Genomic DNA, 26,995 nt, shown 5'->3' with positions numbered 1-26,995 from the left:
CTTTTGACACTGACTACATTTACTTATTGTTTGTTTTCCTAGTTTCATTCTCTGACAGCCTACCATGTGAAGGCAATGCTGTTTGGCAGCCGACTCTGACATGAGGTTCAAAGCAACACATGAATGCACAACTGACAGCCCCATAAACACATTTGGACCTGGTTACAACTGTCTTTTTCCCCCTTTTGTTTTATAAGATTTTACTTTGTTGAAATTTTTGGCTCATTTATTTTCTGTTTTTATGAGATGGTTTCTGAAGACTGCTGTTGTTTGGCTTGCGAGTATATGTGTGTGTTTAAAAAAAAAAAAAAAAAAAAAAAAGCAGGACTAGTGCTTAAAAGAAAGACACCATTGAGACATGGCATGAAAAGCCAAAAAGAAAGATGATAAAGAGACAATAACAGTGAATGGGCTTCAGTTGTTAACAGACGGTATCTGAGTACAACAGAATGAACATTAATCCAGTAAGAAAGTGAAAGTTAGATATGTGAAGATGGGTAAGGTGAGCATTTTATTTGTACATTCATTTATTCAGTGTCTTCTGGTTTGTTAGTCATTTCAGTGTGTTTGAATCTAACCTGCCCAAAATGTTTCTGCCAGTGTGTAACTTATCATGGTGATTTTACCATCACATTTTTATTATTTTGTCCTTAGTGGACTTGGAAAAATGTTAAGTTTTGTTATATAGCTGATAACATTTGCAAACACATTTAACCACACAAGACATGACTTTCACCTGGACGACTGGTGATAGAGTCAGTGAGAATTAAAAGTCAACTTTTTTTTTTTTATTATTTTTTTTTTTTTTTGTCATTTAAGTAACTAATTACTCATTTTAACCCCAAACCATGATCTTTTCCTAAACCTATCCATGTGATTTTGGGGCCTAAACACAGGGCACTTGTGCATATCTCTGTGACAGAATGGCAGCACTTCACGCCCTGGGATGAGAACGGTTTGGGATGACACGTGGCTTCGCGGCGTCAGTCATGCAGAGAGCCCGGTAAGCTTTGGCTCCCTCAGGACCTGGGCATGTGTTGAGTGATATTGACGTACACTGTCAACATACACCTTTCACATTGTGCAAAGGGCACAGAGCTTATATCAGCCTGTGGGTCACAATAGGAAATGGGTCATGCACTGGTAGCACTGAAAGCACTGGCTCATGAGACCTCCTACCAGGTATTTGAATTTGGGAATTCGAGGAGGCTGGATTTCCACAACGGGTGTTTATAAGGGCAGAAAAACAGTGAAATAACTGTCAACATCTGATATTAAACTGCAACTTAGCACAAATTATACTATATCATTGACAATAATTGCTGAGCTATAATGAGATATTTTGGATGGTAATTATTTCATGTCTTTGCCTCACCAGACCATCGCTAAGTATATATATATATAACTTTAATATAAGAAGCCATTCTTGTTTTATTTTGAATCACATTAGCATATTGCAACTTAATGCATGAATGCTACAACCAAGTAGTCAACAGAACATTCCTCATAATTTCAGAAGACCAAATGTCAGTCGTGTCCAACATTTCAAAGTTTCTTTTTTTTTTCCTGAGTACGGCATGAGCCCACAAACAACAGCAAGTGGCGCAGTGGCTACTGCAGCATTGTGTCGGACGTAACTGCCCAGCTATAGCTGTGGGTCTCTGGGTCCAATAAGTGAAGCCAAAGCTTAAGTTCCTTAAAGTGCAAGAGCACTGATGGCCACTAGGGGCTGGCTCAAAAAAACCTAATAAAATTAATAGACTCTCATTCAAAAGCATCAAATTCTCTCATGAAAAGTCAATACATTTTTGGTATATAGTATATACTTAGATAAACTCACTCTTTCTGATCAGTGTTTTAGTGCATCTGAAAATGATGCCATAATTAATGACATAATAAGCTTCAAAGAGAGGTATGTTTGAGGGCGTGTCTGGTTGGATTGACAGGCCTGCAATGCAATCAGGTTTCAAAATGCCACATTCGAGGCTTCAAAACAGCAGTTCAAAAAAACAAAGGGTAAAGTCACAGGGTTGTGCCCAACATCTGATCAATATCTAACACATACAGCGGAGCATCACATCACTGACTATACTAATTCAGTCACAAGGGGATTCATAGAAAATAATGTAAAATGAATAGAGGATGGTTGAATGCTCTTCTTTGAAAAATTGTAATTCACATTACAGACAAAACATGCAATGTCAGAAGCCACTGGCCTTATGAGTTATTGGTGGGAGGAGATTTAAAACCCCTCTTAGTTCACCTTTAAACCAGCCAACCCACCGGGGACCTCAGGATTTTCGTCTGTTGATTATTGATTTGAACTACAGTTCACATGCTCTGCACACGGCCCGTTAAGTCATGTAAATATGCCACTCTGTTCAGTTTGATTGTGATCTATTGGAACTGCCAACTCTGATCCTCATAAGGGCACCTACAAAAAGGAGGAGGGAAGAGACACAATTTTCCAACACTATTTTTATGGTATACAGATTTTTTTATTTTTTTGTATTTTTTTGTATTTATTTTTTTTGGTCTTTGACATTTTTTTTAGGCTGGCTTGTAATGGAATCTCTAACTGTACAAATTATTAGTAAATTACTTATTTCAACTTGTTAAACATCTGTTCAAGACAAGGTGCACACATGATGCTCTTAAATCACTTATTTGTGCCACCGAAGAACATATTTGTCTCGGTAGATCAACAGTACAGATCTTAAGATATGAATGTTTTCTGTGTGTGTGTGTGTGTGTGTGTGTGTGTGTGTGTGTGTGTGTGTGTGTGTGTGTGTGTGTGTGTGTGTGTGTGTGTGTGTGTGTGTGTGTGTGTGTGTGTGTGTGTGTGTGTGTGTGTGTGTGTGTTTTTAAAGGGAAACTTACTGAGTACTACTACATATGTAAAAAAAAAAAAAAGGTTGTGTGAAATATTTTGTGATTCCTGTGGAACCTGTGTAAAGTCTGATAACTCTCTCTGGGAGAGGAGGTGGACATGGTGGAGGAGTACAAGTACCTCGGTGTCTCCATCGACAACAGACTGAACTGGAAGACCAACATCAACGCTGTCTACAAAAAGGGGATGAGTCGACTCTTTTTCTTGAGGAAACTTCGATCCTTCAATGTGTGCAGCGAGATGTTGGAGATGTTCTACCAGTCTGTTGTGGCCAGTGCATTGTACTTCGCTGGGGTCTGCTGGGGGAGCAGCATTGGAGCCGGTGACACCAACAGACTTAACAAACTGGTTAAGAAGGCCGGCTCCATCATCGGCTACAAACTGGACAGCCTGGAAAAGGTGGTGGAGAGGAGGACGCTGAACAAACTATTATCCATATTGGATAATCCTGACCACCCTCTCCACCACCTGCTGCAGGGACAGAGGAGCACTTTCTCCAAAAGACTCCTCCAGCTCCGCTGTCACATGGACAGATACAGGAGATCATTCCTGCCGACCGCAATAAGACTGTACAATAACTCACCCCTGGCAAAATAATACTGTCGACTGTGTTTTTTGGTTGTTTGTATATAATATATATAGATATATACTGTATTATATACACTGTATATACTGTGCATTTTATATTTATATTTTATATTTATATTTTATAATTTCACTGCTATTTTATTGCTTTTCTATTGTTCTATTATTATCTTGTTGCTTCTGTATGCTGCTGTAGCGAAAAAAAAAATTCCCCTCGGGGATTAATAAAGTAACTACATAAAGTAACTACCTAAACTGTCATCTGAGTCATCCAAGGCAGTAATAATGATCCGTTGCACCTGAGTTAAATACTAGTCTATGAGTACAGTGCTAAGTCAGTGGAGTTGTCTTTTCATATGCTTACTCCAAAACGCTGTGACTGAAAAATGTATAAATACATATTTCCTTTATTAACAGAATGTGAATATTATGCATCAAAAAAGTGACTTGAGGTTGATTTTGCTGAGTCTTTGTACTATGAGTGAAGGCATCAATCAATCATATTATGTGGAAGTGAAGCAGACACCTCATTACAACTGTTAATAACAATGTTGATTATGTGTTTTTCCAACCACCCACTATTATATGGGAAAGGGCACAAAAATTAGAGGAGTTTATGAAGCTTATTTGGATGTGGTAGAGTTGGTAGTAAGCAGGCAACAGTGTCACAGCAGGTTTGACAAATGTACCAAAATCTCTTCTTTCATCGAATGACAAGGAGCAGGATAAGATCATCATCACCGAATGATAAAGAGAAATACCAAGCAGTAACCAGCCATGATGTCATCCATTGGTTTGTGAATTGTTGTTCTGAAGCCTTGAGTTCGGGATTTCGGCTGTCGCCATCTTGCTAGTTTGAAGTCAGAAGTCACCATATTTGGACAAGCTTGGGAGGAGTGGGCAGTGGATATGATTGGGGACACTACAGCACACCCACAGATAGCGGGAACCTGACTGCACCATAGGCCTGTCAATCAAGCAGACACACCCCCAGACATAACACTCTTTGAGACCTAATATCTAATTAATGATGGGATCATTTTTAGATGGACCAACAGAAAACTAATAAGAAAGAGTGACTTTAACAAATGACACCATAATGTCTTGTGGAAAAAATGTATTGGCTTTGTATTTTATGAGAGAAGTTGGATGGGAGTATATGAAGCCAGAGTCTTTTTAGTCAGACCCCTAGTTGCCTTTAGTGGTATTGAGCTTTATGGCAGTTCCACATTGGCCTCACTTTTCAGACCCGGAAGGTACATCCACTTTTGAAAACATGTCTATGAGGAATATGTACGAATACGGATACATCCACCTCAGGTCTTATAAGCTTGTGACTGAACTTAAGCACGAAGTTGAGATCATCTACGTCTCATGTGGCCCAGCAGTAACTCCTCCACTTGTAGCCTAAAAATTACAATGCTGAGTGAGTCACAGAGGAACAGGTACATGAAAACTTGTGCTGCTCGTACAGCGAAGCATTGCTCTGGGCTTTCTTGGGCAATGATCCACTGCCCAAAGCAACCATTATTATTTGGAATACATAGAAGAATTGTGTTTTAACCATGAGCCCAGTTGAAAACACATTGCAAACTGTAGTAGAGAAGATAAGCCACAACCAAACCTCTTCCTATTTGTACAAAGGACCTTTATGAAGCCTATCTCTGAATCTAGTCTTGTTATTATCACCATATTTTATTGTTTTGGTATTATTGAAAACATTTCTAATGTGCTTTTTTTCTGAATCTTGCTTAGCAGTTCTTGCTGCTACACTAATTAATTGTCAACAATCTTCAGAGCAGAGCCATTCCTGTTTTCAATTCAGCTAATAATTTCCAGCCAATGGTCCACATTCATTTGACCAAGACGGGTCTCTGATAGAAATGTGGTATTTTTCAGTTGCTTTCATTATCTCATTGGAACAGATCACATGTTGCTGAACTAATGTGTCAGAGACTGCTGTCATTTTTTTGCTTGGTGAGAGAAGCTGTGCACAACTTTAAAATAATTACCATTTATCACCAAATTGGTCACCTTAACCAAGCCTGTTTGAAAATGGTATCTTCTCTTTGTTGTAGCAGCAAGCTATTTCCTATTTCCCAATTTTCTGCTTTTCACATACTTGCATTAATTAAAAGATGGGGTGGGAATGTTTCATATGATTTCAGGACTCATAATAGGAAACTGGGAATAGATTTAATAACAATTGTGCACCTTAGTTTTAGGTCCAAACGATGCACTTGTAATTCAAACAGACACATTTTGTTTCAGTATCAAATGGGGAGAAAAGGATCTCAAAGACTATGGTTTTGGCCTTGCTGGTTAATTAGGTGTGGATTTCACCCTCTATATTTGTAACGAAGGACACAAGTTGCATGTGTTTCATGGAATGTTACGACTTCCAAGGCCTCTTTGTGCTCAGACAAGAATTAGAGGCCAACATGAAAGGAATTAGAAGAGGGGAATGCATTTGAAATCTTCTATTATTCTGTCCCTCCGTAGCATGATTTGTTCACTTTAAGCGCAGGCTGTATGAATACATCTGTGAGGGAAAGCCTGTTTTCAGTTTAATTACATTCTCATTAGCATTATGATGTTTGGTGGTAGAATAATTTCACTTAAAACTGAGAGCATAATTCACTAAAGGACAGAACCATATAGAACAGCTTCATCGAGGCCTCAGTATTAGCAGGATACATCTATGTAGTTAGTGTCCATTTGAACTGCTATTATCACCATACAGGATGTGGGCACTTTGCATGTGATGCTTTCTTTCTGGCTACACATACTTGCATTTAATTTAATCAGAAAAATATCTAAGTAGATATATGGAAGGCTATTATCAGGGGTGGCTCTCGGTCAGTGGAGAACTGGGGCTTGTGGTTGCTTGTCGGTCAATAAATATCACAAACGGAAAAAAAAAAAAAAAAAGTCAATACAATGAAAGAAATATTATTATAATTGGTTTTATTGTTGTTATTATTTTTTTTTAAGTTTTTTTTTTTTTTACTGCCAAACAACCTTTTACATAAACTCCCTGGCAAATTTTCTGGTACATTTAAACATCAAGAAAATGCCAATCTTTTCGTTGATACTGTCAGATAGATGTTAATTGAAATGTGCTATGTTTTTCTTTGAAGTTTTAGTAGCTGGTGCTGCTATAATACACTCTTTTAGTTCACTAATAAAACTAAAACTCAAATCTTCAGCACTAAGTAGTTAAATATTGATATCCACGTTAGTCGTGTATCCTTAAATGTTGCAAAACAAGACAGAACTCTTAAAAGTAAGTGTCCCCAAGATTTAAGAAGCACATATGTGTTCAGAATATGTATGGTGGTCAGGAGGAAGACCGCCTTGCCCTTTTTGTTCTGGACGCCCTTTTCAGACTGAAATACCAAGGTAGCATTTTCGAATAGAGTGTCACACACATTGATCCTCTGATGAGATACAGGAGAAACATGCAGCAAGTGTAAAGGACATTTACGCTGCTGTATTATCACTGTGCATGTAAATGCTGATCAGACCTTTTTGCCCTCAGTAAAGGCTTTCAGACTTGCTTTACCAGGCTTTCATGTGAAACTATGGTGAAGTGTCAGTCAGCCAAGGCACAACAGTAGAATATAGGCTACATGACTTATGGTAAATTATTTTTATGTTATAAAGCATGTCAGTAACTTCTCAATTTAATTTAGGATAGAGCTGCTGTTTTACCTGGCCTGAAATTCACACTTTAGTCATTAATACTATCCTTTTACTTTTTTTTCCCTCAGTGGCAGTTTATGTCGAGACGTCTTTCTAACTCAGCCACACTACAGATGCATGAAGTCTAATTCTTATGCTGTGGAACATTTTGAAGGTGAATAACAGACGTTTGGTACAGTTGTATTTTATATTTCAAAGTTGTTGTGGTTCATGTTGTGTTTTTTCTTTTACTTTTATCTATAGACCTTTATAAATCTTTTGTGTGTAACTTTTCTCTCTGTTGAAAGTGCATGTTTACTGCAAGCTACACAACACACAACAACTGATGTTTTAAAAGCAGGTTTAAAGATCCTTCCCTCAAAGGAACATCATGACTCAGGTCTATATGAACATATGAAAGGAAATGCACTTAAAAAAAAAAAACGTTTTATGGCATTTCTGTATTATCAGACAGTTCACACTGATGATCAGCCAGTGAGATCAGTGAGAAAAGATGCAACAAAGGTTCCTAATTTTGCAATGAAGATGCTACATTTACATCACACTTTCCTGAGGCAATGGACTGAGAAAACCATTCAGAATATCTCTGATTTCACCCTTCTCAGTCTTTACAGTTACAATCTTTAGGAATTGTCTTTCGTACTCTCTGGCGTTACCTATTGCAATAACAGTAATCGAAGCTGTGTTTTTGGACTTCACTTTCCAGAGATCCAAACCGTGTCGCCTGTGTGACGTCAGTCAGTTGACAGTTGAGGAGCAAGTTAAAGAGTGAGCCTGTTGCATTAACACTGCCTACCCTCTCTGGCAGAGCAACCACTGCTTCAAAAATGCTTCACTAACTGTGCACAACTTGTGATTTGTCACGGGAATGTCACCACAGATGCCCAGCTCAGTCAGTTTGTAACACTGACAAAGTAAAGGGCTTTCATCAGAGGGCCACAGGCTCAATCACCATAATGTTACCTCATTCAGCAATAGTGCTTTAACAGACATTTATTTAAATGAAAATCTTAGAGATGATTACTTTAATGAACCTATTGATTAGAAGTCTATATTTTGATCTGCAGCTTATACTGTTTTTTTCAGTACTTAAAAGTGGTAATCTGCATTTCCTTAGATGAAATTATTATACACCTGCAACCATACATTTGGTGGGCAAAAATGATGAATGCCAATTTATTACAGCTTTGGATAATAAGTGTTCTTCACTCCAGAGATTTAAATAAGATGCTGACTCGGTCAGGCCCAAGTAGCCCTTTTCTCACAGGCATGCTGTCCAAATAATAGAAGCCAGAAAATCTGAATTATGTGCATGCATAAATATACTGTCACTAACCTTCACCACTAATGAATAAATACACAATTCCCTATATCCTCTTCGGTTAGGTGAGCATACAAATGAAAACAATGGAAAGCAATCCTAGAAGAATCACATTGTCTAGCATATATACATAGTCTTTCCCATCTGATAGAAAATGTAATTTGATGATGTATATTTCACATTGGATATAACATTTGATTCAGATAAAGAGGGAAAGCCCTAGGCTCATAAGGATTTAAGGAAGGGGAACTCAGCAGTTTTTAAAAATCACTGTACAGTGGAGCCAATTTTATTTGCCAGAGATACATTCCCCCTTTACTCTGAGTTTCTCCTCTCTGGCACAGTTTGAATAGGAAGAACATATTTCCAGTGTTTAATTTGTCAGATAAGTGGCTGATAAAAAGTTACCATGTGTCTCTAAAAGGACTGCTCTTTTCACTGCATACTACATTTATGCAGAAAGACCTCCTGTTAAACTGTTTGTGCAAGTTGAAAATTATATATCACTGAAAACAATTAGTGAAGGAAGTAAAAGTAAAAATATATCATTCAACAGCACAACTGAGTTTAATAGGCGGATCTACAAGACGTCAAATATACACAATGAGAGTTCCTTTATTGATGTCTGATTGACAGTGGGAGTTAAAGACTGCTGAATAAACCACTGAGGGAAAAATCAATCAATTTTCTATTTCACTGTCTTTATTGTGTACCTGGTGAGGATTATGGATGTACTTCCTTACTGACAGATACTACTTAAGACATAAAACAAGCTATTAGCTGATGGGTTCTTGCTATTACTGAACTCTCCTGACCAGACTCATTAAGTGGGGTTGAGCACTACAAAGGGGTAGCAGCTACTAGTGTTGTTCACTTTGATGGCAGTGAAGCTGTTTTTGTTTGTTTGTTTGTTTGTTTGTTTTTTTTTTTTTTGGGGGGGGGGGCGTTTACACAGCGAGCAGCTAAAATTTGTGAGAGCCTAACCTCTTACAGTACATCTCAGTTTTGCTGTCATACAGCCCTGTTGATATTTTGCGCTACAATGACTGTCTCAATCTTGCACTGTCTGTCTTGTAATGTCACCATCAAATTGATAACTATTTCAATTTACAGCTGCGCCTGCTGTGTTGAGAGCATCAACTGTATATAAGAATGGATGAAGCTTCTGGGTCTGAAAAGTGAAGCCAGTGAGGAAGTGCCATAAAATGCAATGCCACTGAGGGCAACTGGGGGAAGGCTTAAAAATACTCTGATTCCATTGACTCCTATTGAACTTCTCCCATTAAATTCAACGTCAATAAAATGTTTCCACAAGTCATTGTGTTCTCATTTGCTAAATTCACTTCTTCGGATTAGTTTTCTGGTAATCCATCTAAAACTAATCCTATATTGATGAGAAATTAGGCCTAAAAAAGATGTATATTTGAGAGCGTGCTTGGCTTGACTGAAAGGCCTGGGGTGCAGTCAGGTTTCCACTATAGGTGGGCCGGTGTTGTGTTCTTGGGTTTGCAGTCAGATGTACTGCTCCTCCTCCCAAGTTTGTACAAATAGGGTCACCTCTATTACAACTAGAGTAACGGTTAAATTAAATTTTGATCTGATGACAGAGGTACATGGAAAGTTAGGGGATCACTAAAGTGATTACAATTTGTGGAACATGAATGTGTGTACATAACAGTCCATCGAAATAGGTTTAAAAAAAATTAAAAAAAACTCAAGCTGGCACTAGTTAAAAAAAATCTGAGAATATTCAAATCATAGCTACATTGCCTGGGAACAATGAATGTCTGCCCACATATTTTTTCCATTCACCTGTTAGGATATTTTACTGGCTAAGTGAAACATTTGAGTTGCTGAAGGAGCTAGTAAAAAAGACAAGGGATTACTGAAGTCATCATGTTTCAACCTGTGGGAACAATGGATATCTCCATCAGTCCATCCATTAACTATACCATTCTTTAAAGTGGAGCTGCTATAATGGATATCTGTCACCATCAAATAGGTGCCATGATATTTTATTAAAAGGAAAACAGGTAAACATCATGGTGCCACGAGACGACAAGTTGTGTAAAGTCACTCGGATTCTTATTTTGGGTATCATAAAGGTCTGCACAAAATGTAATGGCAATACAGTACATCCAGTTGGGCCAAATGGTGATTCTACAATGAAGGCATAAGAAAGTGTGTTTGCATGAGGACTAAGGCCTCAGAACTGGTAAACCCTTACAACGCTGACACTGAATGCCTGGACTTACTTACACTTACATCACAGTTAATCAGCTGCCATGTTACATCTCAGCTACATCTGTGACTTAAGGCACACATGACTCCAAACATGACTCAGCAAAAAAAAAGTGAGGAAATACTGCAAAATACTGAGGTAAAGTCACCAACTTTGGTAGCAAATTACCAAAAACTTAATAAAAAAAAAGAATAGGGGGAATGTTTAAAGCCTTTGTAAGAACTGATTAAAACACTTAATTTGCTTTGACAATATTCACGGCATTAAAATGTCTCAGTTCACCTCAAACCAAGCCGAAAAGAAGTTCAGCCCACCAAATTAAAATCCTCACGGTGTGTTAACTTGAAGAGCACCAGCGACTCTATAAAGACAACTATTATTTCCCAGCTACTCAATGGACTATAAAAGGGGAATCCGTTGACATTCAGAACTCAAAGCCAGGTGGGATTAGTCTTCTTTAGACGAGGCTTAATTAATGGACATTAAAATTATCAGTGGAAAAAGCAGAAGATAAATCAACCTGACTATATCCCTGTGAATAGGTCCCATATTTGACTGTAAATCAGAGCAAATTACAAACTCACCTGCAACAAGTGTTTGCAGGACTGAGGGTGGAAACAGTAGAAAGAAATAAAGAAAACTGAAAAGATTAAAAAATATTTGGTGTCTTTCTTACAGAGTACATACAGCTTATTGTATCAACTTAAATCTAGACTTATTATCCAAACAGAAAAAGGGCACAATAGTCCAAACTAACTGCTTGTACGATTCTGAAATCTTTTGGAACAGATTGGCAAAAACAGCGCGGGCAATTATGTCCCAGTGCAATGTCCAAATGTTTAATTTATGAAAGTACTGCCTATGTGACAAGTATAAATATTGATGTTCTGTTATCATTTTTTTTAAAAGGCCATTCATATTCATAAATAGGTTGAAATATCGAGTGATTAATTCATTGTTTATTTAATATATTTTTGTGTTCAAAATTCATTCATTATTGTTTTATCAATCATCCGCTAAGTAGCCTGATCATATTCCCCCACAGGGGTGTTCAGGGCGGGGCTGTTATCATACCTGTGATGTTTGGAGAAGGTCGGTCCATGTACATCAGATTTAAAGTCACTCGTAGTTTCATGGCAAGACGCTCAAAATGGCCGCCTCTTTACGGGCACACGTATCAACGAAAACGAATTATTTTAAGAAGATTTAATCCCAAACATGTTATCTATCCATAGAAACAAAATTCAAGTCAGTCCGACAAAATCCCTCGGAGGAGTTCGACAAAGTACAACGTGTCAGAATCGCCCAAAATGGCGACTAGATTCAAAATGGTGGACTTCCTGTCGATTTGACGTAATGGTGCAATGTAACTTTTTTGTGCGTCTAGGTGTGACACACGTGTCCACCGGATTTCATGAATTTAGGTAAATGTGGCCACCGGGACATCTCTTTAGGGGGCGCTCTCGAGCCATTTGGCCGCGCCCACTCGCGACTCCACTAGAATACGAATTTTTTTGCCATAAGTGGAGACATATGTGTCTCCACTTTCATGAGTTTTTTAATATGATAAAGCCTCCAAAAAGGAAAATCACTTTGCGTAAGAACGACTAAGAACAACGACTAAGAACATTTTTACGAAAAACAATAGGGCTTCGCACCATCGGTGCTCGGGCCCTAAATATAATCTACTTTGTGATTTGTGCTCTTTGTGAGAGGCTGCTGTGATAAATAAATAGCGGTTTGATCCTACTAGTCCAAGATATAGTGCCTTCCTCTTCTGAATTGAATCATGTTTGGACAATAAATAAATTGAAAACTCAACAGATTAAATCTTGGATGGATGCAGATGTTGCTGGAGCAAAGTCTTTTTTCTTTCTTTTTTTCTTTCTTTGAAAAGTGGGAGAGGCACTTCTTTTTTTTTTTTTTTAAAGACAAATTTTTGATATTCCAGAAGCAATATATTCAACAGGAAATATTTAATAGTGTGATTTGTTACTACACACCTCCTGTTTTGTTACCAGGTTGGGCAGTAGGTAATGTTAGAATGTATTATTGACTCTGCATATACTTTTGTAAAGTCTTGAAGTTATGAAAACAGAATTCCAGTTATTTATTTTTTTTAATTCTCCAAAGGGAAAATAAAATCTGCCACTGAAATTGAATTGCCTTTGTAAAATGGTCAGATTGAATTATTGTCAAGTCTTCATCATCTCTTTAGTTTAAACAAAAACATTTTGATTAAGTTTGGGCATTAATCTGCAATTATAGTTCAACAACTACTGTAAAACTTTGATTAAATACAATGTTAAGAAGAAAAATAATTATTCCAGGAATTAACAAATATAAATTAAGAAAAATGTTAGTTGTAAAATCATAAATGAATAATCAATTAATACCTACATCAAATCTGCTACCCGAACAATGTCTTTACATTGCAGAGGACTTCCTGCTTCAGGACTATATTTGTTTCTCACCCTTTGTTACAGAAAAGTATGTTTGTACACCAAGAACATATTTTCTTTTGAGAATTGTTTCTCATTTCAAACAATTTCATGAGACCGGACAACAGACAAGAAAACGTATGTGGTAGAAAGTGGCTGCATGACCTCAGCTCCAACTGTATACCTTCTGTCTCAGTGGCTGAACATCTGCTCACATGTTAGCAGTCTGAACTCAGTCTTACTCAATTCCCAGTTTAGTAGTGAATAGTGAAAATGAAGCAAGACGAAAAATTTCTCTGGCTGTTTTTCTTCAATCAAAAGTCAAAAGAAATCAAATTTAAACAAGCACATGAAAGTGGACTGTACCTCATGCTCTCTGGCTTTCCACTGAGGGTATGCAATATTCACCAATGAACATGCTGTTGTGATGATTGTCTGTTGTGCTTCAAACTAAATGGACCCCTCTGACCATGAAGCACACGCTTTCAAAACTCTTTAAAACTGGAAGCGGAACATACTCCTCTTCTTGTCTGTGTTTTATCGGACTGCTGCTGAAACAAATTCCTATCTGCTCGGCTGACATGCCAATAAATATTAAACCTGAAGTCTGCAGTGGAACTTCTGCTTGCCTATTTTAAGTGGAAACGTGTCACCAGTACAGCCGTGCAAAGCCTGAACTTCAAACAGGAGCAGGATCATAGAGCATAAGAAACAAGCAGGCCAGTAACAAAAGTGTGATGAAGAAGGTGCTGGTTTGATTTCCTGAAGCAACGGGGGAAAGTTTGGCCGGAGAAAGGGAATGAGTAATGGATCGGACTGTTCACAAGCCCACAGTGGCAGCAGTTGGACAGCTCCCAGGTGTGAACATCTACAGTACAGCATATCTGAATGAATGATGGGGCAGGCTGTGCTTCAACTGAGCATTTGCACTCTCCTTCACTTAATAAATGATATTTGTGTGCTGGTAATCTGAAACAGCAGGCACAGTATGTTTGGCAGAGATCCCTATTTACTTACTTATCTGGAATGTTGCAAAGTTTTCATTTTCCTGTCCTATCCACTCAACTAAAGTACAATTTATCTTTATAAAGTTCAGCACTAATAGCACTTTTTGAAAAATGATGGTCTCAGTTAAATATTTTTCAAAAAAATGAAATTTAAGCACGAGGTCAGATTTGTTTAGTTCTGTAACATTCACCATATCTATTATCAGAGTGTTTTTATTGAGAAAGTTAACCACTAACCGGACACAGGATGTGTAGTAATAAATGTATTATTTTTACCCAGCAAATTAGTTTTTTTGAGAGTGTATTTGTCAATACATATATAAACACAGCTAAACAGGATTTTAACCATATTTAAATAAAAGTAACAAGTAAAAGTAAAATGGTAACTTATTTAAGATGAGTGTAGTCAAATTTCTTGGCCCTCAATGTGGCCCCAGAGTGCCCTTTGTCACACCTGCTTTAATACCAGGCTTAAGCTGCCAAAGCGTAATAGACTCACATCTGATTAAGAGCTGATTAACAGTAATTGAACGGTAATGTGAATTTTTAATGACTGCACAAAAGGATCTTCATTCGTATTGAATGGCACAGACAGGAGTTTACTTATCACAGTCATTCTGAAGACATCAACACCGGGCTAATAGTCAGACACTAATGTTTGAATCCTTAATATTAAATATTAATAGCTGTGCTTCATTAAAATTGAATGCAAAGCACTTATGTTGAGGGAATAATATTCCATTGCTTTATGTGCTACGCAGTAGGTATATATCATCACGAAGACACAAGAAATAGATTCTAGTGGTTAAGTTTTGTAAGATGGCTGAAAGTTTATGACTCATCCAATTCCAACTCACTTTCTCCCAATGTGATAGTCGCAGTTCTTCAAACTTAGAGCACTTAACTTTTACATCCATGCAGACATGTCAGCACAAATTCTGCTCTTTTACTTAATTCAAAAATAGCAGAAAAAAGATTAAATCAAATGGCCACAAATACTGTAACAGATTCTGTCTACGGTTATCTAATGAAAAAATATCTTTTGATTTTAGCAGATTTGGATTTCTTCAGATTTCACCGCCAAGACCACAAAGTTTAAAACGCTGTTATTTACTTCTACATGACTTCAATTAGTACTAATTATTTACATGCCAATTGTGCAGTTAGAGAGCAGAACATTCAGTTTTGGTTGATTTGGAGACCTGCCTTAAACCACTTAATAAAATCAAAAGTGTAGTTTCAACTCATTCGGTAAAAAATTAAAGTTAAAGAGGGAGCTGACAGACATGTATGCAGCCACAGTGTAATGAAATGTTTTTCCTTTTATTAAAGTTCTTCCAGAGAAGTTTTTTGTTTGTTTGAGCACTTTCATTATTTAGTACATAAATTCTTCCGAATTTTAACCTTGACTTTCACGTAACTCATCTCTTATGTAGTTTGCTCCAAGTAAACATCAGAGCTTCTCTCAGGGCATTTGCAGCAGAACAAGACGACTTTAAAGAGGTGCTTGCAAAACGTGTGACGGGTGAGCTGTAACAGCACAGCAGCCCTGTGGCAGTTACTGGGATGATACGATAGTGTGTGTCCACAATGTTGTATTTGTGCATTTCAGAGTGTGATGGTTCAGGTTATGAAGGCACTTTTGTGTATTTTTATCCAAGCATGGAAAAACATTTAAAACAAAATTTATCTGCTCTCAAAACAAGAATCCAGTTTGTAAGTAAAAATATATGAACTAAGAATACAATTACTCGGATTGCAAACAAATTCTCCCTCATGGTTATGTAGGTTTTGGTTACCTACTTGAGAATTGTGCTTATGAAACCAGCCTCTTTATTGTGCCACAAAAATTGTGATTGTGAATGAGACCTGTTTGGTTGTAAGTCAAAAACATTTGGTTGCGAATTGAGTTGTGCGCAATGGGTGGGGACTATGTGGATGGATGAGACATGAGTTTTTATTGGTGGGTTTATCTTAGATCTACAGCATGGTTTTACATACACAATTTTCTCCTCCCACAGTAAACAATTTACAGGATAAGACATAAGACAGGTCATTATTATGCACTTTTCTACTGAAATGCTTTTTAATGTAGCAGCACAACTTTCACTTTGGCTGTATTTCATGTTGTCAATGTGGCAGTATTTTCACTTACAAACTTAATTTTTGATTGCAGTGCAAGAAAGTTGCTCTCAAAACATTTTTTTTTTATAATTTTTGTATATTTGCATAAAAAGGACACAAAACTACCTTCCTACAAGTCACCAGCAAAGAAGCCCAGGTCACCATCCTGCACTTCTTGTAGTTTCCTGACATACATCCAATCTGAATTTTACTAGAGATCCCTCTCTCTTAAAATGTTATGCAGAAGCAACAGGTTAATGCAGTCGGAAGCTTCTCTTGTGCACAACAGCTGTGAGTGATAAAAGCTCAATGAAGCAAATTTTTGAAATTGATCTAATCGCCTTTTTCCAGCAGAGGAAAGAGAGACAGGGTAAACTTTAATCAATACAAAGGAGGAATTTAAACGTCATTTCAAAAGCTAGAGACAGCCTGTTTCAAGGCCTATTTAGGGATAGAGCTTCAACTCTAAAACACTGTCTTTAAAATGCAAGGTGAATAATTTCTATGTGAAGCGAGCTAGCTCAAAAATAGCTCGTTAAGAGCCCTTTTCCTGCCAGTACAACTGTGCACTTGTTGTTCAACTGGTGCACAGTAAGAATTGTTAATACTTGTGGCTATATGGAAGATCAAAGTGTCTGACTGGAGTAAGGTGGTCAGCTGGAAGCATCACAGGGGCTTTCAGTGCTGGCTTGAAACCCCTGCCCTGGTCAATACATACTCATCACAACCTCCCCCCCCAAAAAATCCTTTAATCTTCAGTCACCATGCATACTACCTTCCTGTGAGAAGATGATGGGGAATAGATGTGATATCTCAGGTAAAGAAATCAGGTGAGAGCATTCATTAGTCATATGAGGCTTCCTGCAGGGTCAGAGAGGGCAGAGACTGTGCGTAATTACACGTGGTAAATGAAACACTAATTTAATGAGCGACCCTCTGCCTGTGCTTCTTGTTTAATCATAAGGATCAGCGGATACAACAAAAAATAAAATTGGATGTAATTACGATGATGCACAAATTGATCACTTAACAATAAACATTAAATAACAATCAAGGTAAATGTGTTTGCATTGATTCAATTAAAGAGGAAACTCAGCAACTGAGTGATGAACAGTTTAAAGTAAATTACACTCTACCTAGTTATCAGATTCAAATGGAATTAATTGTAATTTTTATATATTAAAATGATACTTCAAATAATGAATCATGATTAAATATCAATAGTGAGTGTATATAAAAGTGAATGTTACTGTGTGCTCATAACTCATAATTCTGTGTGCTCATAACTCATAACTCATAATACTCTAAAGTACCGGCTTGTTGCATTGGTTCGGGATAATTTGACAGCCTAACTTTAATGTTTTGAGTATAAACTGTATTTAAGAAATGGAGGTGGCCTCTGTGATGTCACCCACTGGTTTCCTGAAGATCAGTGTTGTGTGTAGGCGGAGCTGAGGTGACTATTAGAAGTTAAGCGTCTTGAGATAAACAGTTGGTGGCACTAATTCTCCACTCATGTACCATTAGACCACAGCAGAAGAGGACGTCATGAAAAGATTCAAACTTTTAACGGTGTAAAACTATGTGAAAATAGTGATGAAAATATGACATTATGTTCATTTCATCAAGCTGTCTTTATACAAATGAATAGAATTATGTAAAATGATTTTGGCTGGCTTAACCAATCAGGCGATTATGTAATAATTGTGACAGGTTTAGTTGCGGAGGAGTGGATGAAATTATTTGAATTCATTATTACTTATCAAAACCCTGTCAAACAGCTGCTAATTTTTAATATACTATGTAAATGTAATTCTGAACTTAACACAAAACTGAACGAACTGAAAGCTGTTCCAACTGTGCTACAAACTGCACTAACTCTCTAATTGGTGTTTTTGTCTGATTGCTCCACCGGTGAACATTCAACCTCCACCTATAGCACAAATTAAGACCTCGCTGCTGCATCCAAGCAGACCTGCATTTGTTGCCAAGTCTTTACTGACATGCTTAGGCAAAGTAAATTAGAGTAATTAACTTGGGCAGCAACACTCTGGCCTAATTGATCAACACCCTGGCTCCAGAAGAGTTAACATTTAAAGCCCCCCGTAGTTGTGCGAGACGCTGGCAGCAGGCGTGTCTGTGTCCTTGATCCGAGGTCTTGCAGGGACCACACTGTCTTTGAACTGAAAGAGCACCTGGCTTGGCATCAGTCTGAACGAGTCACCTTGTCAGCCTGAGAGAAACGGCTGCTCCTCACCTCTGAGTTTCTACGAGCTAATCCATGTCCTCCAACTCAGATGAAACCTGCTCCTCTTTAACAATTTTTTTTTTCAGCGTCAAGATAAACGAGCGTTGTCACTGCTCTGCCCGTAGTACGGTGGCAAAAAGGGCAGCGTCTCTAGAGAAATACTAATATCACAAGCCAAACCCTGAACATCAGTGTCCCCAAATAACATCCTGTTTTCCTTTCCCAATTCATCAACCTGGATTCTGAACTGAACCAAAGTCCATGTGGCAGGAACAAGTCAACTAATAATTTTAAACTTGTGCACTTCAGATTTGGCACGCTACACTTTTCACCCCGACTCAACAATCATGTTTTTCTAGACTCCATATTGTGTCAGGCACACAGACAAATGGCTTGTATTCAAATTTAAACAAAGCCATGATTTACTGGTAGAGATAGCATCGCCTGGTGTAATTAGATCGCCACTGTCTCTATTATGGTTTCAATCATTGCCCGTGGATCTAAACAATTATAAGTGTCTTCAAAAGAAAATGTCAGTTGTACAAAACCACACTGGATTCGGAGGAAGAATCCTTTAATGCAGCTGAATACTTAAGTATCTCTATTCACAATATTGATCAATGTATTTTATCTATAATTGCAGCACAGTCACAGTCCTGATGATCTCCTCGCCGTGCATCTAGTGCTATAGTACAAACAGCAGAAAGACAGTGGCCATCGGAGGATCGGATCATTCTGCTGATTGCATTTACAATGACAAACATGCTCCTCATTTGATTTTCTCTGGGCTGCTTGCCATCCGCTGCTTGACAGACATGCTCTGTATCTATCTGTGTATGAGCTTCTGTTATTGTTCAGAGATGGTAGAGTTGGCATAAGCGTGTTCTCCGTTTCCCTGTCACACAAACACGCACACACGCACACACGCACACTTTTTCTCACTCTGTCTCATCTGTCCCTCACTTTCCCTCCTGCCTCTCACATAACAAGATGAACATTTTCACTTTCTCTCCTTACTCTGAATCCTATCCATGCCGCCTCCCTCTAATCCTTCCATGGAAGTGACTCACATTACAGCATTCTTCAGTTTAATGCACTTTAATAGCATTAATATCTGCTTTTGCCTCTTCAGCTGCAATAAACACCCCTTACATCTTAAGAAAGCCGCTTAAGAGCAATTGACATGGCTAGTGTACCAAAACAGAAACGTACCCCGGGTGAAAAGCAGAATAACTCATTGTAAAAGAATAATCTGCTGTTTAAAAAAAAAAAGTAATACATTGGCACCCGCCCGGCGCAACGTGGCACATAATGTACTGTAAACAGACACTGAAGGGAACTTAGACTTGGAGCAGCCAGCTCCCTTTAGTCCTTCCTACTCACTCTCACTGTGTGTAGGAGGCCTGCAGATACGGGAAGAACAAGAGTCCCTGCCACCTTCTGTGCCACCCATGCTGCCGCCACAGTGACAGCCAAGGTCAGCTGGGGAATGACAGAGGGCTCCTGCATGGAGATAAGACTCTCACAAACATCTGAACCACCGTGCCGCTCTTCGAAGGAAAGAGAATCCTTCACCTGAATTATTCATACGGGTCTCCCCACCCTAAATAACAGCCGGCAAGCATTGTTTGACATTCTGAATGAATAATTAAGGCCTGACCTTTTGTTCCCATTAGAGGTGATAGGTTGATAGTGCCATACTTTGTGGTTGAGGCTGTGAGATGATGTGAAGGTGCTGTGTACAACACCTAGGAATTCTTTGTATTAAAATCAGCCAAACTCTCAGGCATAAGCAGCGATGCTAAGAAAAGAAACTCACCGCATCCCTGTGGGATGCATTGATATACAAAGACATGGATGCAGTCTCTGTTGATTGTTCCTAAAGCACAGCCTGAAGCCACTCTTTGTCACTACTTCTGTGTTCTCACAAGAATTGTACTGTAGTTTGTTCCTGACACATCAGAGGCATTTTGATTATGCCAGTCAAGAGCTTGTAGTCAGCTCTGTGAATCAGAAATGAAGCATTAACACAAAATCAATCCCTGCTCAGCTGGCTCGGTCCAGTTTGATGGCATCTCGATGAGTGATGGTCTGCTTCTGAATTTTGTATTTCAATGAGGTCATGAATCAAAGAACCCTGAGCAGCACCAAATTTATACAGTATATCCAAAATATAAAACAGTTTGACTATGATTATACATTTTATCCTTTGTCATTATATATGTGTTATTATTAATGTTTAAAGGAGCAGTGTGCAGGATTTAGTGGCATCTAGTGGTGAGGTTACAGATTGCATCTAATTGGACATCCCTTACCACACACTTCTTTCACCCAGAAGAAGGGTGTATACTTCACTTTGTCAACAAATGATGACAACAAAACCAACAATTAGTTCATCATTCATTAATTCCTATTTACAGGTGTTGACTATCCAAAGACTGATAAAGAAATATTCTCTGTGACTTAGAGCTTGCCTGGTATCACCACACCTAAATTCTGGCCACGCTCCATTGGGGATGTTGTATTCAAATGGGTGTAGACTAAGTGGCAACCAACAGTGACGTCACCAATTGGTTTGTAAACTTCCATTCTAAAGCCTCAAGTTCGGCATTTCAGCCGTTGCCATCTTGCTATTTTAGAGTCAGAAGTGACCATATTTAGACAAGCTGGGGAGGAGCGCGCAGTGGATCTTATTGGGAACCCGACAACACTACACCCCATGCACCTATAGCATAAACCTGACTGCACCACAGGCCTGTCAAACACACACGCCCCCAAAAGTGACACTTTTTGAGGCCTAATATATAATTAGTGGTGGAATTATTTGCAGATGGTCCAGCAGAAAATTAACAAGAAAGAGTGACTTCAGCAAATGACACCATTATGACACTTGGAAAAAAATTATTGATTTTGTATTTAATGAGAAAAGTTGAAGGGGAGTCTTTGGAGCCAGCGGCCCTCGGTGGTATTGCACTTTTGCATTGACTTCATTCTTCAGACCCCAAAGCTACATCCACTTTTATATATAGTATGGTGTAGACCTTGGGTTATTTTGTAACTACTAGATTAAAGTTTTACCCACGGAACTACTTCAACGTCATAACACTAAGACAGCTCTACTGGTCACTGATTGGTCCGCCCTTCAGATGGCAGGGCAAATCTTAATGCAAACAGAATGTTTCGACTTTCATCACACATTAAAGCTGGGCAGAGCCAGGTTGCCATTGAGCTTCATATTAAAAAACAAAACAACTATCAAAATACATCAACTTTTTAAAACATATACTGTCGCAGTGGGTGCAAGTCTCTTCATCGCAATAATGTTGGGCGCAGACTTGGTGTGCCCACCCAGATGAATATGGCTTCTATGTTATATTGTTAATGTGTTTTTATGTTGAATGATACACACTCATGAATAATGTGAATATCAACATCTTTATGGACTCAAAACCTTTTCAGGGAAGAATACATACACACAGGGAGTCAGAAGGTGTTGAGAAAAATAATTGTTGGGTTTGGTCTTTTCATGTGGGTTGCTGTAAAAGGGGAAAATATAGAACAACAACAGCTTCAACAAAAGCCCTTCAGTGGTTTTGTTGTATAGAACGTTTTTCTCGCAATGGGGCCATTACTGAGTTGAATTTAAGCTTTTCAGTGAGGAAGGGTTTCTGGTTCCATCACAGTGTGCGGGAGAAAACCAGAGCTGCAGTACGCCCGCAGTGACACACTCAAGGAGAGAAAGCTACTCAGAGGCGAGCACAGATTCCTAGTTTAAGGAGTGAGAGAGAGGTTGGGTGCTGTAGACAGACCATATTTATAGCCAGGGATAGGAATAATTCATTGTGATCAAAGTGCAGATCATGCTCCATTCCATCACGGAGCAGATGTGGCAGAATGAAAGGAGCACGCTCTCTCTGCGTTTGCTCTCTAGCGGCTTCCCAAATGGAAACAGCGAGGTGAAGTTAGCTCTGTGAAGCCGCTGTGCGTTTGTCGTTATGTGTTGTGCGCTAATTCTCAGGTGGCTTTACTTTAAGAGTGTGACTCCTTTGAGATGTAACAGGCAGTGGGAAAAAAAGAAAGCCTCCCACACGCAACACAGCTCCTCAATCAGAGCGAGGAGTGAATATCAGATGTTGACCCCACAGCAGGAGGCCATGTGCCTGAAGCTTTGAGCCATAAAGCACATACTGCAAAGACTGCTGCATGTCACGTGAAAAATCGTAGATCACAGAGCTGATACTTCTTCCATTTAAGCCTCAGTGGTAATGCTTTTACATAGAATACAATAAACTAGTTTATTTGTATTATATGTAATTCTCTGCGCCGCCATGATTTGCCGCTTCATAAGATCAGACCACACATGTGTGCAGCCCTCTCTTAGCAAACACACACACAAGCAAGCAAGCAAGCAACCTCCGCATACCTGATTCTTCTTTTTCATTTTCCTCTCCACTCTCATATCCTCATTTCTGCAGGATACACACATCCCCTTTTTCTTCCTCTTTTTTGTTTGTGTTTTGTCCCTCTCCCAGTAATACTTTCTCTGCAATCACACACACACACACACACACACACACACACACACACACACACACACACACACACACACACACACACACACACACACACACACACACACACACACACACACACACACACACACACACACACACACACAAAGCACATAGACATACACATGCCTGCTTCTTCCAGTTTCATTTTCTCTCCCTCCCTCCCACACACACACACACACACACACACACACACACACACACACACACACACACACACACACACACACACACACACACACACACACCAAACACACATGCGCCTGTTTCTCTCTTTCATTTTCTGTCTCCAACCCTTTCTGCTTCCCTGTCACTCCTTCAAACACACATACACACATAGAAATACACGATCGCACACATTCACGAGCACAAGCACTCAGACATGCAAGCACCTTCATCTTGTCTTTTATTTCTTCTCCCTCCCACACTTTTCCTATCACTACTTCCATGCATGCGAGCACATACAGAGGAGCCTGTACCGTTCACTCTCTTTCTCTCATCCAATCACTCCTTCAGCACACACATATATCCCTCTTTCTCGCAGTCTTTTTTCTCTCTCTCTCATCCCGTCTGCCTCCCACAATCGCACACAAACACGCTCTAGCGGTAGCCCAGCTTCCCATACACCCAGCTGGGCTTGGACAGCTCTCTTCCTCTGGCCTCTCTGGGCCATCTGGAGTGCAATGTCCCCGCTCTGCTGGTCCCCTGCCAGCCTCTGAGCCTCCCAGGATGAACGCAGCATCTTCAAGCACAATTTGTACGCGTCAAAGCTCTGCTGTGTGTCCGGTGACCCAGCTGAGTGAAGTCATTGAGTCTCACATTTCCCTACCTCAAAGGAGCCTCATTCTGCTTTGATGACACCTGCGCTCCACGTCTCTCTGGATGGAGGACGGCACAGTAATTGATTCAAGCCGCTCAGCAACCGTACTCGCAATTACAGCTCTGTTTATGAGCTTGTGGAGGGTTTGTCTTCACATGAGGAGGGGATATCAAAATCTAGCACACAGGACAAGTACCTCAATGAGCTTTCCGGGTACAGATACACCTGTCGTCTGCATAGATTACAAAGCCTGGCTAGATTAAGGCAGCAGATAACACATTTTATAGTAAAGACATAAAAATGAATACAAACTGTCTTCCAAACAGCAGCAGAACTGAAGAAAGCTGTCGTCAATAATGTTAAATCTCCTGGCTCTATATTTATATACTGATTTCTAAACTTAATATTATAAATTATATTCTAAATTCTCAATTTGAAATTAAAAATCTGCTTATTGGACAAACTATGATTAATTTCTAGTAATTATTTCTTGATTAATGAGTACTGTCTGTGTCAAACAAATGAATAAGTGAAATGAAATGAAGTGTCAGTGACTGGTGGAATGAGCCACCAGTATGTAAAAAAATAATGTGTCCGCTGTAGCTTTAAGATCTCCCTAAAGCCAACAGATAGTCCTCTGAGTTTAGTAATTCAAATACAAAATACAGAATGTAATTCAATACAAAAAACAACAAATTGCCTTTGAAATTAAGCCGTGCCTTTTGAAATTAATCGCAATTTAATTTATTCCACCTCAAAGGGGCCTTGTTCCGCTTTGATGACACCCACGCTCCCTCTCAGCCCAACAGGGTAATTGATTAAAGCTAGTAAGTCACAGCACTTGCAATTACAACATGTATAAGATCTCCTAAATGTTTAACTGACCGCCAATAGTGCATGCAGGAAAGTCAAAGGAAGACAGGTAGAAAATGTTTTATCACTGGGAAACATTTAGTGATACACTAAATCCTCCTATTGGATTAACATTTCATTGGTCTAATTTGGGAGTTTTAATTCAGATTCCTTTGGACAACCCGCTGGAAGCATGGCACATTTTAAAGTCACTGCAAAGCTTAAAGTTATGTTCAAGATGCTGGAGCAAATCACTTGTGCTATAAAAGTGACATAACCACAAAAAAAAATGCATGCCCGAAGTCAATTAGCATGCGGCGGGTATTTTAATAGTCTAGTGATCAGACCAATCCAAATTGACACCCAAACAACAGCACACATAATCTCTTTTTCGATTTTCTGTATTTTCTGATTATAGTCCAGCCACAGTTTTAACAGAATAGAAAAAAAGAAAAAGCAGCTGTGGAGGGAATTGCTGTACCTCATCACCAACTTAGAAAGTGTTTGTGTCAAAACACTAAACATATAATGATCATGGAAATAAGTAGAACACACAAACCCAAGAAGCAGTGCTGCATTACATTATTAGTTACCAGCAGGCAGCAAAGTGAGAAACCAGCACAAACCAACGACTTCCTCAATCCCTCCTCACATACAAACACTCTTTACTGGATATTCATGTTTTCCAATGCATGCAGAAGCCTCAAAGTGTCACTTCAATAACACAAGTTGGAAAGACGATAGATGAGAGATGTGAGAGAACAAACTGCAATCACAGTCAGTATACAGTGGGTACTAATATGCTTGATTTTTCCATGTTTCATCATTTCTCAACTGTAAATAAACTCTATGTAATGCATTGCAACTTGAAAAAAAAAAGCAATAAACTAAATAGGGAAAATACTGAATAAAAAAGGAAGTGCCACAATAGGAAAGAAACAATAGGGGAGTTGTGCAGCTGAATGGACAGTAAAAGAAGTAAAATACTAAACAGTGACAAGCATGAATGGGGACATCAACAGGCAATCTGCAGGTCCCATAGTTGTAGCAGCTAAAGCAACTCATGAGGGACTGCTGATGAAACTTTGTAGCTATGGTCAATCTATAGGATTAAATTTGAAAATAAAAACCCATGCACACACCCGGGACTACGGATTAAGAACGGACTGGTGGCTTTAGAGGCTGTAATATAATATCCCGGAGACATGACTGAAAAGAGCTCATCTTCAGTACACTGTACAACACTGTAGCTACATCACTGGGCTTACCTTTGCAAGGCTCCCAAATACCATGAAGCTCAGAAGCAGGTAAGGAAGTGACAGTGTCCTCCTCCTCTTCACTAGTTGATCCGCCAAGTATTTCTGTTTCAGCACCACGGAAAGCGCGTCCGCCTCTGTGTGGGGGGGAGGGGGGGAGATGATGCAAGTTTACGGTCGGTGCCGTGAACGCATCGACTGCGCAGACTGTGAACACGTCTCCTTCAAGTTTGATGCCACCTCGTTGATTCTCCGGCTGGAGCAAACATGCCTCACCGTGCCTGATGCTTTTAGGAGGAGCACGGCCAATCACAACGCCTCTCGCTCTTTACTCTCACATCGTTGCGCATCCCCCAGAAGAGTCTCCAAGGACCGGTTCCTGTCTGCCTCCGGGCGGGCACGGCTGCAGTAGTAACAGGGACTTTTAAGACTGCCTTCTCCTGCTATTGCAGCACATCTCCTCTCGCAGTGCTTCTCTTTGTCTTCACGGCGATCCTGATACTGATAAAGATGGGGATTTTTTTTTTTTTTCCCTGTCTCTCTTCCGCGCATCGACTGGTTGCGGGAGCGGAGCAGTGGGAGCCGGGGAGCAGGAGGAGTGTCTTTGACGCTCTGAGTTCATTAAAGACTCCTCTAATATGGATGAGCTGCGTGTCTCATCGTTATTATGACCCCTCTGTTCTTATCAAATGGCGGGAACATGGCGACTCTATAGCCTACTGTATAATAACTGCTCTAGTAAATGCAACTGAGCTGCAGTAGAGTTTAAAATAGATGACTGCTTTTATTAGCAACAGAGATATATGCACTGGATGGAGTCTAACGTCAGTGATTAATTATGAAGTAGTTATTAATTATGATTTAGACAACAGTGCCGCTGTGGACGCCTATGTGGGGATGTCTATTGCTGCCTGTGTTTGTGTCTGACAGACT

General features: G+C 39.2%; 1 protein-coding gene across 2 annotated transcripts in view; it reads right to left on the bottom strand.

Moving 5' to 3' along the window:
- The window catches only part of LOC138616240 (carbohydrate sulfotransferase 8-like), a 173,236-nt gene extending 146,577 nt beyond the window's left edge, over positions 1-26,659 (bottom strand). Inside the window, exons 1-2 of one of the 2 annotated variants that reach the window (XM_069690402.1) lie at positions 26,339-26,659; positions 26,075-26,199 (exon numbers count right to left, since the gene is read on the bottom strand). The gene's annotated coding sequence lies outside the window, so the exon portion shown is untranslated. Of the gene's footprint in view, positions 1-26,074 lie in introns of both variants that reach the window. The other variant, XM_069690401.1, reaches the window with a different exon arrangement.
- Between the last annotated feature and the right edge of the window lie 336 nt (positions 26,660-26,995).

Source organism: Brachyistius frenatus, unplaced genomic scaffold (assembly GCF_029030835.1).
Source record: "Brachyistius frenatus isolate BFR_SWC_R1_liver_20210118 unplaced genomic scaffold, ASM2903083v1 Contig_9, whole genome shotgun sequence".
In the NCBI taxonomy this organism is placed as follows: Eukaryota; Metazoa; Chordata; class Actinopteri; family Embiotocidae; genus Brachyistius; species Brachyistius frenatus.
Note: the sequence above shows the minus strand (reverse complement) of the source record. Positions and strands in the feature narration are given on the sequence as shown.